Here is a 13,719-nt window from a genome sequence, read left to right as displayed (position 1 = left end):
TCCTCTTTTGAGGGTTTATAGCATTGCTTGATAGATTACAAGTTCAATTGGTATTCCCTTTCACAGATTCCTTTGGTGTACTAAGCTCAGAATGTTCAAACAGACTCAAATTAGGGCTAAAAGTTTGTAGAAATAAGTCAGACTTTGATTGAAGTGAATGGTGTGCACAAGATAGAAATTTCGGGTTGTCACAATGTATACCGCGTCCACAGCCATCGGGATTACTGTTGAGCCTACAACATGATTGTCGATTGCCTTTCTGGACCACAACTCATGTTTAGAGTGTTCCTGAGCCTACAACATAAGTATGGCTTACCTATCCGGCCCACAAATTATGTCTAGCTTGCTCCCAGGTTTGTTGGCTTCCGCACAAAGCAGCATTGCGTCCACCCAAACCACTCAAAGTCGACATATGCAACAGATAAACATATAACCAGCAAACAGATGATCATAAAGATCTAACAGATGACTATAGCATAACAACATCCTATATGCCAGGATACATAACCTAGACGATCGATATTGGTGTCTTCGATCCATAAGTACAATGAAGAAACTCACCTCAAATTCTGAAAGATAGCAAAAAAGAATGTTGCTCCAAATGCCAACTCTACAGCTCACCTATACAACAAACAATGACCTAATCTCAAATTACAACTCAAAATACCCTAAATGCCCCTAAGTTAAACTTGTTCAAACCCTTGGTCAAAGGTCAAAGTCATAAAGTCAAACTCAAGGGAAGTCAAAGTAGTCTGAGTACGCCCCGCATACTCGGCTACTATGCTAGGCGTAGTCGCAATTCTTCCAAACCACGGGGCCTCAACTCAATACACGCAGCGTACCTCTTGGTATGCCCAACGTACTCCGCCTGGATCCTATTCCTCTCTTTAAGTGCTTATTCCTTAAATACTTTTTATCCAAACTCAAATCTAGACCCAAAACATCGATCTAAGTCATAAAGTTTCCATCTTTATGACTTTCCATTGCTAGAAATGGTCTAATAATAAACACCCTAACTTAATATTCTATTAATACATCATAACTCTTGCATGGAAGGATAGAAGGACCAATATCACATTCTTATGGTTCCTAGCACCTAAAAACGTCTGAAAAGACAGCTGTTCTAGTTAAAGTAAGCCATACCCATGAACACCAAGCTTAAGGGGCCAAAAATAAACACAAAATCTAGGCTAGAAAGATCTGAGCAAATAACTCATCAAGTTTCAAACTTTATACCTTCAAAGGATGCATTAGGGTGAGATACTTCTGGATCCAAGATGCCTTGAGCCTCCAAGATGATTCCACTTCTTTGTTTTTCCTTCAAGAACACCCACAATGCACTCTCAAGCTCAAAAATGCTCATAAAATGGATTATGATTTGCAAGGGATGATTTGGGAGATTGAGGCAGATGGGGGAAAAGGTCTTGATGAGATAATGATGTTTAAATAGTGCTCAAACCCTAAAATTTAGGGTTTGAATCCCATTCACGTACCCCAACGTACGCTTGAGTACACCTAACATACTTCACAAAACATGCTTTTCTTTTTAAATGGGCCATCGAACCAATTTTGCAACAAATTTCATATTAAGGAGTGGTAATGGAAAATACCTGCCATCAAGGTGTTAATTATATATATATATATATATATATATATATATATATATATATATATATATATATATATATATATATATATATATATAATCTGGATTAAATAATATCTCATCAAATAATAAGGAAAATTTTGGATCAAATATATACATATACATATACACATACACACACACACACACACACACATATATATATATATATACATACATACATACATACATATGCATATAAATACACACACACAAATATAAAATCTGGATCAAATAATAGGGAAATTTTTGGTAGGAATGTAAAAAAAAATTATGTGCATATTTATTTAGTGAATCAATAAAATGAATCACTAGATGAATAAAATGTAAGATGATTCAAGAAAAATATTTTTTAGAAACTGCTTGCATTGATTCGCTTGCATCTTCTTTAGTTTTGAACATCCAACAGCCCGATGGATCACATTCTGTTTTCGGCTAATTAACAAGTTGTTCACATGAAATGTCTCAAGAATCTATATATGAAAGAATAATGTATTAGAATATTAGTTAACATAATAATATTGTATTTTACTTTGAAACGTATAAAATCCGCTTAAGGTGTACGTCATTTTTCGATGTTGTGTAGGTTTTGGGTGGACTGAATGTATATGCTTATCAACCTTATTGAATACAATCAATAGTTGAGAGTACAATTGATCCCAAATTATCCTCTCCTATAGATATCTGCTAAATAAAGACAACACGATTAATTTTGTACAAAATTTACAATTAGTAATGATAATTATAAATTAACAACATGATACATGTTGAATTCCTCAAGTTCCGATACCAAACCAAAATACTCGTTTGTCACAAGCTGACGAGGAAACCGCACATTAAAACCCTCCTCTAATATATATATATATATATATATATATATATATATATATATATATATATATATATATATATATATATATAATATAAGACATTACGTGAATTTTCAAAAACATCAACCACGTATTTTAATTTCACAGGGCCATTCTTCTTAACCGATGGAAATACACAAGGTCGGAAGGTGGTGCTGGAATCAGAGGAAGGAAAAGAATCACAAGTGGTTGTCAATGCCAACAAAATAAATAACCCTAGAAATTGCATACAAAATGGTGTATAATTGCATGGAGATCGAATCCACGAAGATTGATTCAATTTGTAACTCAATGTAATCTCTTTGAAAATTCTTGTGAAACGACAATAAAAGTAAAAATTGGGGTTTTAGTCTTTTGGTTGTTTTAAAGGAATTAAATTTATACTATTATTTTAAAATTGCAAGTAAACAAATTAAGAGTTTGATTCAAATCAATGAGAGAAAGACAGATTGTATTTTAATTTCATCACTTGAACATTTGGTTAAATAATCATTAGAATCTCAAGGTGTAATACTTTTCTTCAAAATCTAACTTGGCTATAACAACTTATAAGAATAAGTTGCATAAACTCTTCTTAAATATTAAAATGGCTAGAGAAGCTCATGATACATTTCCTTAATTAAATTTATAAAATTAATAAATCATGTAATTTGCAAAAATCAATTAGCATTAGGTTTTAAGATTTACAAAATCCAAAATGCAATCAAATGCTTCCATTACCATTATGGAGAAAATATTTTCTTAGTCTAAATGTGTCACACCCCCGGCTGACGGTGGAAACGTCAGACTATATGACTAATCATGGATCATAGTCATTTGAATACATAGAACAATAGAAAAATCATAACGTAAAACATAAGATTTTATTTATAAGAAAATATAAATTACATTGTCTCCAGTCTAAAGGTATATCATAATTCAAGTACAGTGTGTGCCTTAACATTTAGGCATATGTATAAATACAATTGCGTAAATAAATAAACAAAATTCCATGAGTGTTCTGAATGTGTGTACTTCCAGCTTCTTAAGTTCCTGAGAATACATGCAATATGAAAATCCATCGGCATAAAGTTGGTAAGTTTATAGGTTTAACTCTAAGTACTTTTATGCCAAAAAGTATGTTTATACCGTATATAGTTGCTTTTACAAATTATATAAAATAGATAAAACTATGTGCTTACTATATATAAGTGCTTACCTGACTTTTATATATATATATATATATATATATATATATATATATATATACTTATAAATCCTATAAGTATGTGTTCACCATGTATAAGTTCTTACTGACTTATATATTTATGTACTTGTAAACCCTATAAGTATGTGTGTTTATTGCTCAATACTAGTACTATATCAACTTATATGACTGCTTATAGAGTGTACTAGATGTTATAATGAGTCCTTATAACCGATCTATATGATGTTTTCCTGCCTCTCCCGACATTGTTGTTTTACGTCGTACAAATCTTCTCCCTGACGCTTCATTAACGTTGTAATTGTGTGGACAGTTATCATCCGGTGTGACTCTTCATCAAGGTTGTAGCTAGCAACCACAGGTAAAGGTGTCAAATCGTATAGATATATACATAATTTTTCGCAGTCGCTTAAGATGAACGGTTATAGGTCAAGTGTCTTGCTAAGCATTACACTTAAATGATGAAACGTCTTATGTAACCATCGAGTCAATAGATCTAAAAGTGAGTGTTCCCTAGCTTTAAGTGTCAAAGTTATCAAGCAAATGTTTGATAGAGTATAATCATTGTATAAAATTTATAACCAAATTTGGACAACATACCAGATCTTTGGGCATCATAACGGTTGTGAAAGATTATAACCAGGTTTTATAAAAAGCATAAACATCACTCCAGTTATATAAATAAAGTTCCAACAATTGCATATATATCAGTTATATATATACACTAGTTTATTAAACAATTATAAAAATGATTTAAATCTATATAAACAGTAAATGATATTTTTACGTTTATAAAAATACAAATAACAATTATAAGCAAGTATTATCCCCCGAAAATATTAAAGAGTTTGAAAATGGGGTTGTGAATACTCACCCTCGAAGTATGCTTTATCGCTTTGTAAAAGTCATTATGGGTTGAAAATCAACCAGATAGATTTCCGTTTATAAGAGGTCAGAAAAAGGATCGAGATCACATTGAAAAATATTTGGAAAAACTTCGCCAAAAAATATGCTCGGAAAAAGCCTTGTTGTAACACCGTAAAATTTATAACAGATTTCCACATTTTTAAACACATTTTTCCAAACACATTTATCAACAAAATCCCATTGTATCATAACTTTGTTTTGCAAAATATTTCCCAGGATCTAAATACTTAAAAATCCATGCGTGTGTATGAATCATGTTGGCGCCTTCCCGCGATCATCACTGGTACCTGAAACACATAACACATAACACTATAAGCATAAAGCTTAGTGAGTTCCCTAAAATACCATACATAACACATACTAGCCACTCGAGGCTATAACTCTGTGGGCCCGTGGGCCCTAACTCTGTGGACCCTCTGGTCCTAACTCTGTGAACCTTTCGGTTCTAACTCTGATGTACACATGATATAAACCACACAGAAATAATGCAGTACAATACATCACATAATAGCATACAATAACACTGTCACATAACTCTAATTACCACTGAAGGTAAAGTATAGTGAGAAGACTCACCTCAAATGTCCCGGTAAATCACTGACTTAGTAGAAATATGATCTAGCCTCCACCTAAACACATAAAGTAATACTCTCATAAATATAACTCTCAGAACTAGACTCAACCCTCTCTAGGCACCCTCAGAAAGGTAAAAGACCATTTTACCCCTCCTTTGGCTCAAAGGCCCTCATTGTTGACCAAACCCTAAAAGTCAACTATAGTCAACGGTCAAACTTTGACCTAACTCGTCGAGTGCACTTGGGCAACTCGGCGAGTCCACATGTGTCCACTAACTCTTTAGCCCCATTTAACGCGTCGAGTCCTTCCCTTTACTCGACGAGTCCCCAGGTATGAATCGCGGCGCCACCCGACTCAACTCGCCGAGTCTCAAGAACAAATCGGCGAGCACATGCCATGCACAAACTCCATTGACCTCCTGAGGTCAGATATGTTCCTCTAATACATAGATCTAGCCTTCCCAAGCATAATAATCACGTAAAGTCCAGACCTTGACACTCATATATCATCTAGATGGTCTCATTTGGTGATTTAGCCCCAAAAATGACATTCTAAGCTCATAAATCCCAAGAAAACTCATAAAGCTCCAAGGTTTAAGATCTCTGGACCTCTTTGAGTCCAGATCCAAAGCATAAACTTGAGAATGGACCAATTGCTCCACATAACCATCCTCAAAAGAGGTTAGAAAACCCTAACTCTAAGAATCAATACCAAAACTGAAGAAGGTCCGAATAAATACCTCAAGTTGAAGTCTCTGGACTCTGAAACCACTAGAATCACACCTCTTTCAATCTCCTCTTGCTCTTGATCACCTTCTTCTTGCTAAACCAAAGATAGAAAGATCAAATATAGCTTCTCCTTCCTCCCAAACGATTTAGTTCACTTAGGGTTCTCTCAAGGGACTAGTAGCTGCAATGGGGGACTATGAGTGCCCTTAAATAGGCTCCAACCCCGGGGGATTATGGTTTCATTAAATAGCGTGGACTCGCTGAGTCCATTAATGAACTCGCCGAGTCCAGTCGCGAACCCGGATGATAATCTGCGACCGTACTCGGCGAGTCTAAGCATCAACTCGCCGAGTTCCTTCACAAATTCCAAAAATAAAAATATTAGAATAATATACCTGGGAATCCGGATGTTACACTTGTTCGTCGGACAGCCTATTGGCGTCGGTTTTTCTTGCCGAAAACAACTTTGATAACGATTTTGGGGGCTATCGGAGCCGCTATTGCACCAGAGAAGGGTGGTCGTGCATTAGGGTGCCATCGAAGGAAGGGATGCTCTAGAGGTGCATCAATGGCTTGAAAAAGGCGGAACACAACAATAGACGATGGTGCTCAATGGTGACGCGTCATCAGAGAGAGAGAGAGAGAGAGAGAGAGAGAGATCTAGAAAAAGATTCTCGATCTCGGCGATTCGACTTGTTTCTTGTGAAATCATCAAAACTTTGTAAAAATGAAATCCTAAAAATAGAATCAAATACTACAGTATTTCCTTATTGATGAAATCCTGAAAGCTTGTGTTGTGTTGTTTCGTTCTTATTCACAACGGTGTTGGGTTTTTTTTTCCGGGTCAAATGAGTTAGCTTTAAAATCAAATACTAGATTGATTGGGATTCAAAGGAAAATTGTTTAGGATTGAAAATTCATATTTTAAAGTAACCTACAAATCATTTGAAATGTCTTATTTGGTCGTTATAGGCCGCAGACTGTTAATTGACTATTCGTTTTCTTTAAATGGTCGTAAATTTTGCATACAAACTTCGTTTTCGACGTTCTTTACATCCACTTAATCATATTTCCATGTACTATATATTCAGTGTGATAACTGTACATGATAATACTTAATACATAAATCTTATTTCAATGTATCAAATTATTACTTATATATAATGAATATTGTTTGTTTGTCTACAGTCTATATCCATCGAAGACTTGAATGGTATTCAGCATGCATTTCCAAATATAAAAACTTCCATTTCATTAAAATGAATGAAATATATTACATTAGGTATATTGCATTGTGTGTTCATGGTGATTTGATTGATGAACTTTGACCTAATTTTGCTGGTTGCACAAAATGAAATAAAAACAAGCACTCAAACTAATTTTTGCTTGCTAATTTGAAGAGCTATTACTTAATCAAGAAGTTAACCAACAAGATTAATGTTTATACATCTAAAGTTATGATTAAAGATATGTAAATATGAAGGAAATTTTTCTAGAAAATATTTTCACATACTTTCAAACCCAAGTTCATGACATTTTTTAAAAATAACCAAACATTAAAGGAACTACATCCAAAACCAAAAGTATACTTAGCCTAACATGGCTAAGATTAGGCAAAAGAAATGTAGTTTGGAACTACCCAACATAATATAAGAAAAATGAGATGGAAAGATTAAACTTCAGGCTTTTTCTTGTCGTCGAAACTCCAGATAAAGGTTCCTTATTGCCAATTATCGATCTGGGAAAAGATAGCCACCAACCATCCAAAAATACCAGCAAAAGGAAAAATGACAAAATTGCCCCTTGACGAGTCACACGGTCCACACACGTCCATGAGTAAATTCACATGGGTCACATGACTTTCCTATATATATAGTTTTTAGGCTTTTTTTCAGTAATTGGTCTGCATCACTTGTCTTTTTGACCAAATATTCTCTTCATTCTTTATTATCAGCCATTTCCCATCTCGATGCTCCAAGATCAGCATAAAACGCCATCTCTTGATCAATCAAAAATCCCACAACTTGCATAAACGTCTAAGATTAATAAGCCTAATTTCTTCAATGATTAGTGTAGCACCTGGTTCCTGGTACGTAAATCTTAATTGAGTATTTTTCCTTTTTAAGCCTTGGACTCGGCGAGTCATAGGTCCGACTCGCCGAGTAGGGACGGGACCCGGGACACGTTTAAGTTGGCGACTCGGCGAGTCACCGCTGTTAGATGAAACCCTAAGTTTCAGGGGTTTGCACCCTATTTAAACAACACATCCGCCCCAGGCCAGCCCCCATTCACCCCTCAGAGCTCCCAACCCTCGATTAAGCTTGTTCTTTGAAGAGTTGTAGCATTTGTTGTGTTCTCTTGAAGGTTTTGAAGAGAAAAGGAAGTAGATCGAGAAGAAGGGAAGCCATCCAAGCACCATTGTGTTCTCTCAGCAGTTCCATTGAGGTATATCCCATTTTTCACCTGTTTCTATGCTTAAGGCTTCATTTAAGACATTCTTGAGCCATTCCCCAAGTTTGTATGTGCATAATATTTCGAAATAAGTTGATTGGTCTCTAGATCCAAGCATAGTTGAGCTCCGGGAGATCAGACCCACTATCTTTATGAGCCTATATTGCATATAAACCTTAGATCTACTCTTTTGGTGCATATTGAACCCTAAAAACCCCATAGATGGATATTTACACATAAAGTTGGAAACTTTACGTGTTATTCATGCTCTAGGAGCCTGGATCTACGAATGACATGGATTGGTTTCGACAAAATCGCATTTTTAGCTTTTGCATGGAGCGGACTCGGCGAGTCGCTCATATGACCCAGTGAGTCCAGTCGCGAGTCTCCGGGTTTGTCCCCTTTTTGTTACGTCGAGTCGGGTGGTGAGTCCAGGAGGGACTCGGTGAGTTGGAAGCCAAAACTCACCCATAGTGGAACTCGGCGAGTCAATGCCCAAACTCGGCAAGTTCAAGGCAATCTCCTTAGATCAAGATCAGACTCGGCGAGTTGTTCATACAACTCGGCGAGTCACAGTATAACTTGTTCATCGGATGAAGATGAACTCGACGAGTTGTTCATACAACTCGGCGAGTAAGATGAACGACTTGAACATCAGTTTAGAAGGAGAACTCGTCGAGTCGACGCCTAACTCGACGAGTAGAAACAGAATTCAGGACAGTCGTTTGGACATGGACTCGGCGAGTTGGCGAGCCAACTCAGCAAGTCGGGTCAACTGGAAGTTGACTCTGACTTTGACTTAGGGCATGATCAGGTGTAAAATGGTCATTTTACCCAAAGGTTAGTTAGCAGTTTTTGACTAAGGGTTTGGTGGGAATACAGCCGGAGGATTTCCGGAACAGCAGCAGCAGCAGCAGTAGCAATCAGACTATTCCCACGAAGATCAACAGCTACTCCGAGGTGAGTTACCTTCTAGTAGCGGTGGGTCTAAGACCACAATGCCGACCCACCAGTAGGAGATGTATGATAGATGATTGTCTTTGAGATATCATCTAGGTGTGCTACTACCTGATATGTTACATGCTAGCATGATATGTTGTATGTGATAGTAGTATAGTTCGGTTGTTAGGACCGAAGGGTAGTCAGACACCCCAGATACGTCTGACAGTATGTGATGATATGTTTGCATGCTGGCTTGTTATGTTATATGCGATAGAGGTAGTAGGGGGGGGACTAGTCCCCGAGTTCGGTTGTTAGGACCAAAGGGTAGTCAGTACCCCAGAATGGCTTGACACGGGTAGGTCAGCACCCCAGAATGGCTTGACACGGGTAGGACGGCACCCCATAATGGCCGCACGGGTAGTCGGCACCCCAGAATGGTCGTACCGGGTAGTCAGGCACCCCAGAATAGCCTGGCAGTATGTATGTTATGTATTGTATGGTATGTGGTATGATGGGGGAACTCACTAAGCTTTGTGCTTACAGTTTAAAGTTTTGGTTTCAGGTACCTCTTCATCGAAGGGGAAGGAGCTGGCTCGGTAGCGACACATCATGCACACACATTGATTTCCACATTTATTAGATTTCCTTGGGATTTATATTCTGATGTTTCGATTGGTTGTATGACTTGACCTGTGAACATGGTTTATGTTGTGATGTAGTTTGGTCAAACAATGTTTTTATCTATTAACATTTTCTAAAGTAATGTTTTAAAAACGAAATTTTTGGACTTGAAAATTCGGTCGTTATAATTAGCCCACTTTGCTTCACTAGATTCCATTAAGATTAGCCCAAATGCCTCCTAAATCATCCATAGCCCAAAATCTTTAAGTCTTCATAATTTAACAAACCCAAACATGATTTCTTTTCTTCCAATCTTCATTCAAAATCAAGCACACTTGATTCCATCTTCTTTTTGCTACCAAACCCAAGTTCACTATTTTTATATCCACAAACATACCAAAATCCTCAAGTCTAGAAAGATCCTGCATATCCACAATCGCTCCACTCCACATAGTCTTCAACGAATCTGAAATTAAACTCAAAGACTAGAAAGTTTTCGATATAGGAAAAAAAATAAGAAAAAGAGAAATATGCATGGTAATTACCTAAAAATGAAATTAAATATGCTAAAATAAACTATAAAGAAGTAAATAAAATGAACCTATCAATTACTAAACTGGAAGTCGGTGAGAAGTTATAATTCTTTCTTTCCGAAAGTCAATTCGTAACTCTCGATATCGAAAACCATTTCCTCTACTTCCCTTCAAGGCCTCATCACAACTTCGTGGCAAAACACATAATGTAGAAGTAAAGGACCGTTTCTACCCCACATGAATATGTAACCACCTGCCAAACCAAGTCTTTTGGGATATAGTCTTGTGTGACAGTCTATCTTTGAGTGTCGTAAGAATATCCGCAACAATTACGGGTTTTCAAGTAGTGTAATTGATGCTTCAAAATTATAGTCACGTTGCTAATAAAAGCAAACAATTTAATTTTAAGGTAATTCATAAGTTTAAACAATGATTCAGAACAAAATGAAAAGAACATCGTAGAGTTGTTATTCGCATTCCGGACAAGTTATTCGTGGTCCAGAGTAGTTCCTCGCATTCAAGACATTCTAGAGTTGTATTTTTTTGTTCCGGAATACCTTTTTCGATGTATAATACCCTAACACAAATAAGTAAACTACTTTTGAGTTGGTACTAAACCTAATTTAAACATCTACAATAGGTTGGGAACATCATCTGTGTCATTTGTACATGTTGTTGGTATTCCATACTAACTTAGGGGCCGTTTCTTTACCTCTTAATTGAAAAATTAAGAGGTAACCTCTTAAAAATTCAGATATGGTATGTTTGATAGCCTCTTATAAAATGTCTCTTAATTTTATAAATGACTCTTAAAAAAGAAGACATACAGTCGCATCTGAAAAATAAAAAAAGACTTGTGTGCCCTGATAAAACACGCCTCCCCATTTTCTTCAATATGCACGCCTTATTTTCTTCTTGAATCGATCTTCTTTCTCCCTGACATACATCATCGGTGCTGCTTCTTCCTCCTCTCCAACCGTCGGTCCGTCCCCTCCTCCTTCCCCTTGCACTCCAACCACCGCCGCCTGCCCCTTCCTCATCGTCGTTGTCGGTCAAGGAAACTAAGGTATATCAAACCCCACCTCCGGCCACTCCAATGCCTTCCCCCACCACTCCAGTGCTTTACTCTGCCAGTACTGTCACTCCAACACTATCCTCCATCTACGCCGCCGGTATGCTTTTCTTCTCCGAATTTGAAATAGATTTCCATGGAGTTTTAAAACTAAATTCCAAACAACCCTTATAATGTTTTAATGTTGAAATCATTATCATCTTTATGGTATTGTTAATTTGATATATGTATGAAATCGATTTCCATGTTTATTTTACTTGCATATGAACCATTTGATGAAATGCCTTAATGAAATTGTTTTAATTTCTAATTTATTTAAATTTCTTTGTCTTTAATCTTTTTGTAGAAAAGAAACATTGAATGATAAAAACTGTTTTTATCATTTGTTTGGTTAATATAGGCTATTGATAATGACCAAGGGCTCCATATGGATGCTATCAAGAATGGTGATAATGGATGAGTTTTTACTGTGATAAAAACTGTTTGTATCATTTGTTTGTATGAAATCTCAATGTTTTTTTTATTGATTTCTTTATTATAGCATCATACATATCTAATTACACCATTGTATTTTGAAAAAAAAAAACTATTTAGTTATAACAATATCATCCAAAAACAATGCAATTTTGATTGATATAGTTGAGTGGATTTGTCAAATATTTATGTTTGAATTGTTTTTTTGTTTAATTTTTGAGTTATGTTTAATTTTGGATTTTGTATGGTGTTTTTATAATTCTGCAAAAAATAATACAGAAGGGTAAAATGGTCATTTTATAATTCAGCACAACAATTCTGAGGCTCCAACCAAACAGCATGTTAAAATTTAGATCTTAAAAGTTCAAACCCTTTTAAGACTTCAGACATCTTAAAGATGCAGATCCTACCAAACAACCCCTTACTTAAATAATAAACTACTAAAAGTATAGGATTGAATGACTTACCCATAAAAATACCAGATCGTCAAGATCATGATTTATATCTTCTTTGGTTCTTTCGTCTAAAATGTATAAAAGGGATTGAAATGTGTCGGCATATGTTTGTAGTTATTTCGTCGGAATAAAATCTGAAACCAAATTTTGTAAATTGACCCAGAATATGTCAAAGTAGTCTGGAATGGACATTCTTGAATGTCATTAACACGACAGGTCAGACTGGGTACACAGTTCGAAAGGACCTAAGGAATTGGCCATTCTGGAGATGATGATTATTTTGAAAAAACAATTTTATGGTCGTTTCTTTAAAAATATATAAAAACACAAAAAATATTAGATTACTCAATTTCCCCAACTAAAATGTTAAATAGTACAAAATGTTTGAAATATACAACTTAAACAATTAAAATCAAAGTGAGTGGAAAATTAGCCAAATCATGTTCAAATTAAAAATCTCTAAAATTATATAAATATGAACGATTAAAAAGTATAGGCATCAATAATTGAGATTATCAGAAAGAAACTTGTCTTAGAGTTTGTTTGGTAATTGGTAGACCTTATTTAAAAACACTTTTTAACTTACTAGGTTATTGATTTATAGCGGTATCAAAACGAAATTAGAAAAATGTTTGACAACTTTTGATAAGTTAAAACATCTCCAACTCATTTTTATTTTCTATTTTTCCCTCATTCTTCTTCACCGCTCCCCTATTTTTTGAGATATAAATAGTATCACACCAAATATGGTGTTATACTATTCATTTCTTCCAAAATGATGATGAACATTGGATTATCGGTTTTAGTTCCTCTGTTAATATATTTATACATTTCTAATTTATTTTTACCTATTAATTATAATTTAAATATAGTATTTAATACTTATAATATTTTGTTTTATATATTAAATTACATTAACTAATTATAAATAGAAAGTTTGTTTTTTGTTCATCAAAATCATATAAAAAATTAAATACATATTGAAATTTTAAAAAACAATAATGTATTTTACAAAAACTTATAAGTGTGTTATAAATATAATCTTATTTATTTAATATTATTGTAATGAAAAAAATATAAATTATATATTTGTTAAAACCAAATTATTAGAAAGAATATGTTTGACAATCTATATAAGTTGGAAAAATAAAATATATTAAGAATATGATTTTGGTATAAAAAATAGGATAAAAAATAAAATAAGTTTGAAAATAAAATACTA

At 34.8% G+C, this 13,719-nt stretch overlaps 1 long non-coding RNA gene across 1 annotated transcript; it reads left to right on the top strand.

Moving 5' to 3' along the window:
- Positions 1-11,322: 11,322 nt before the first annotated feature.
- Positions 11,323-12,202, top strand: LOC145000807 (uncharacterized). The gene is made up of 2 exons (XR_013661371.1): positions 11,323-11,668; positions 11,969-12,202. It is a non-coding gene; the product is annotated as an uncharacterized LOC145000807 (long non-coding RNA).
- Positions 12,203-13,719: the final 1,517 nt, after the last annotated feature.

Source organism: Lactuca saligna, chromosome 1 (assembly GCF_052625555.1).
Source record: "Lactuca saligna cultivar CGN05327 chromosome 1, ASM5262555v1, whole genome shotgun sequence".
NCBI lineage: Eukaryota > Viridiplantae > Streptophyta > Magnoliopsida > Asterales > Asteraceae > Lactuca > Lactuca saligna.
Note: the sequence above shows the minus strand (reverse complement) of the source record. Positions and strands in the feature narration are given on the sequence as shown.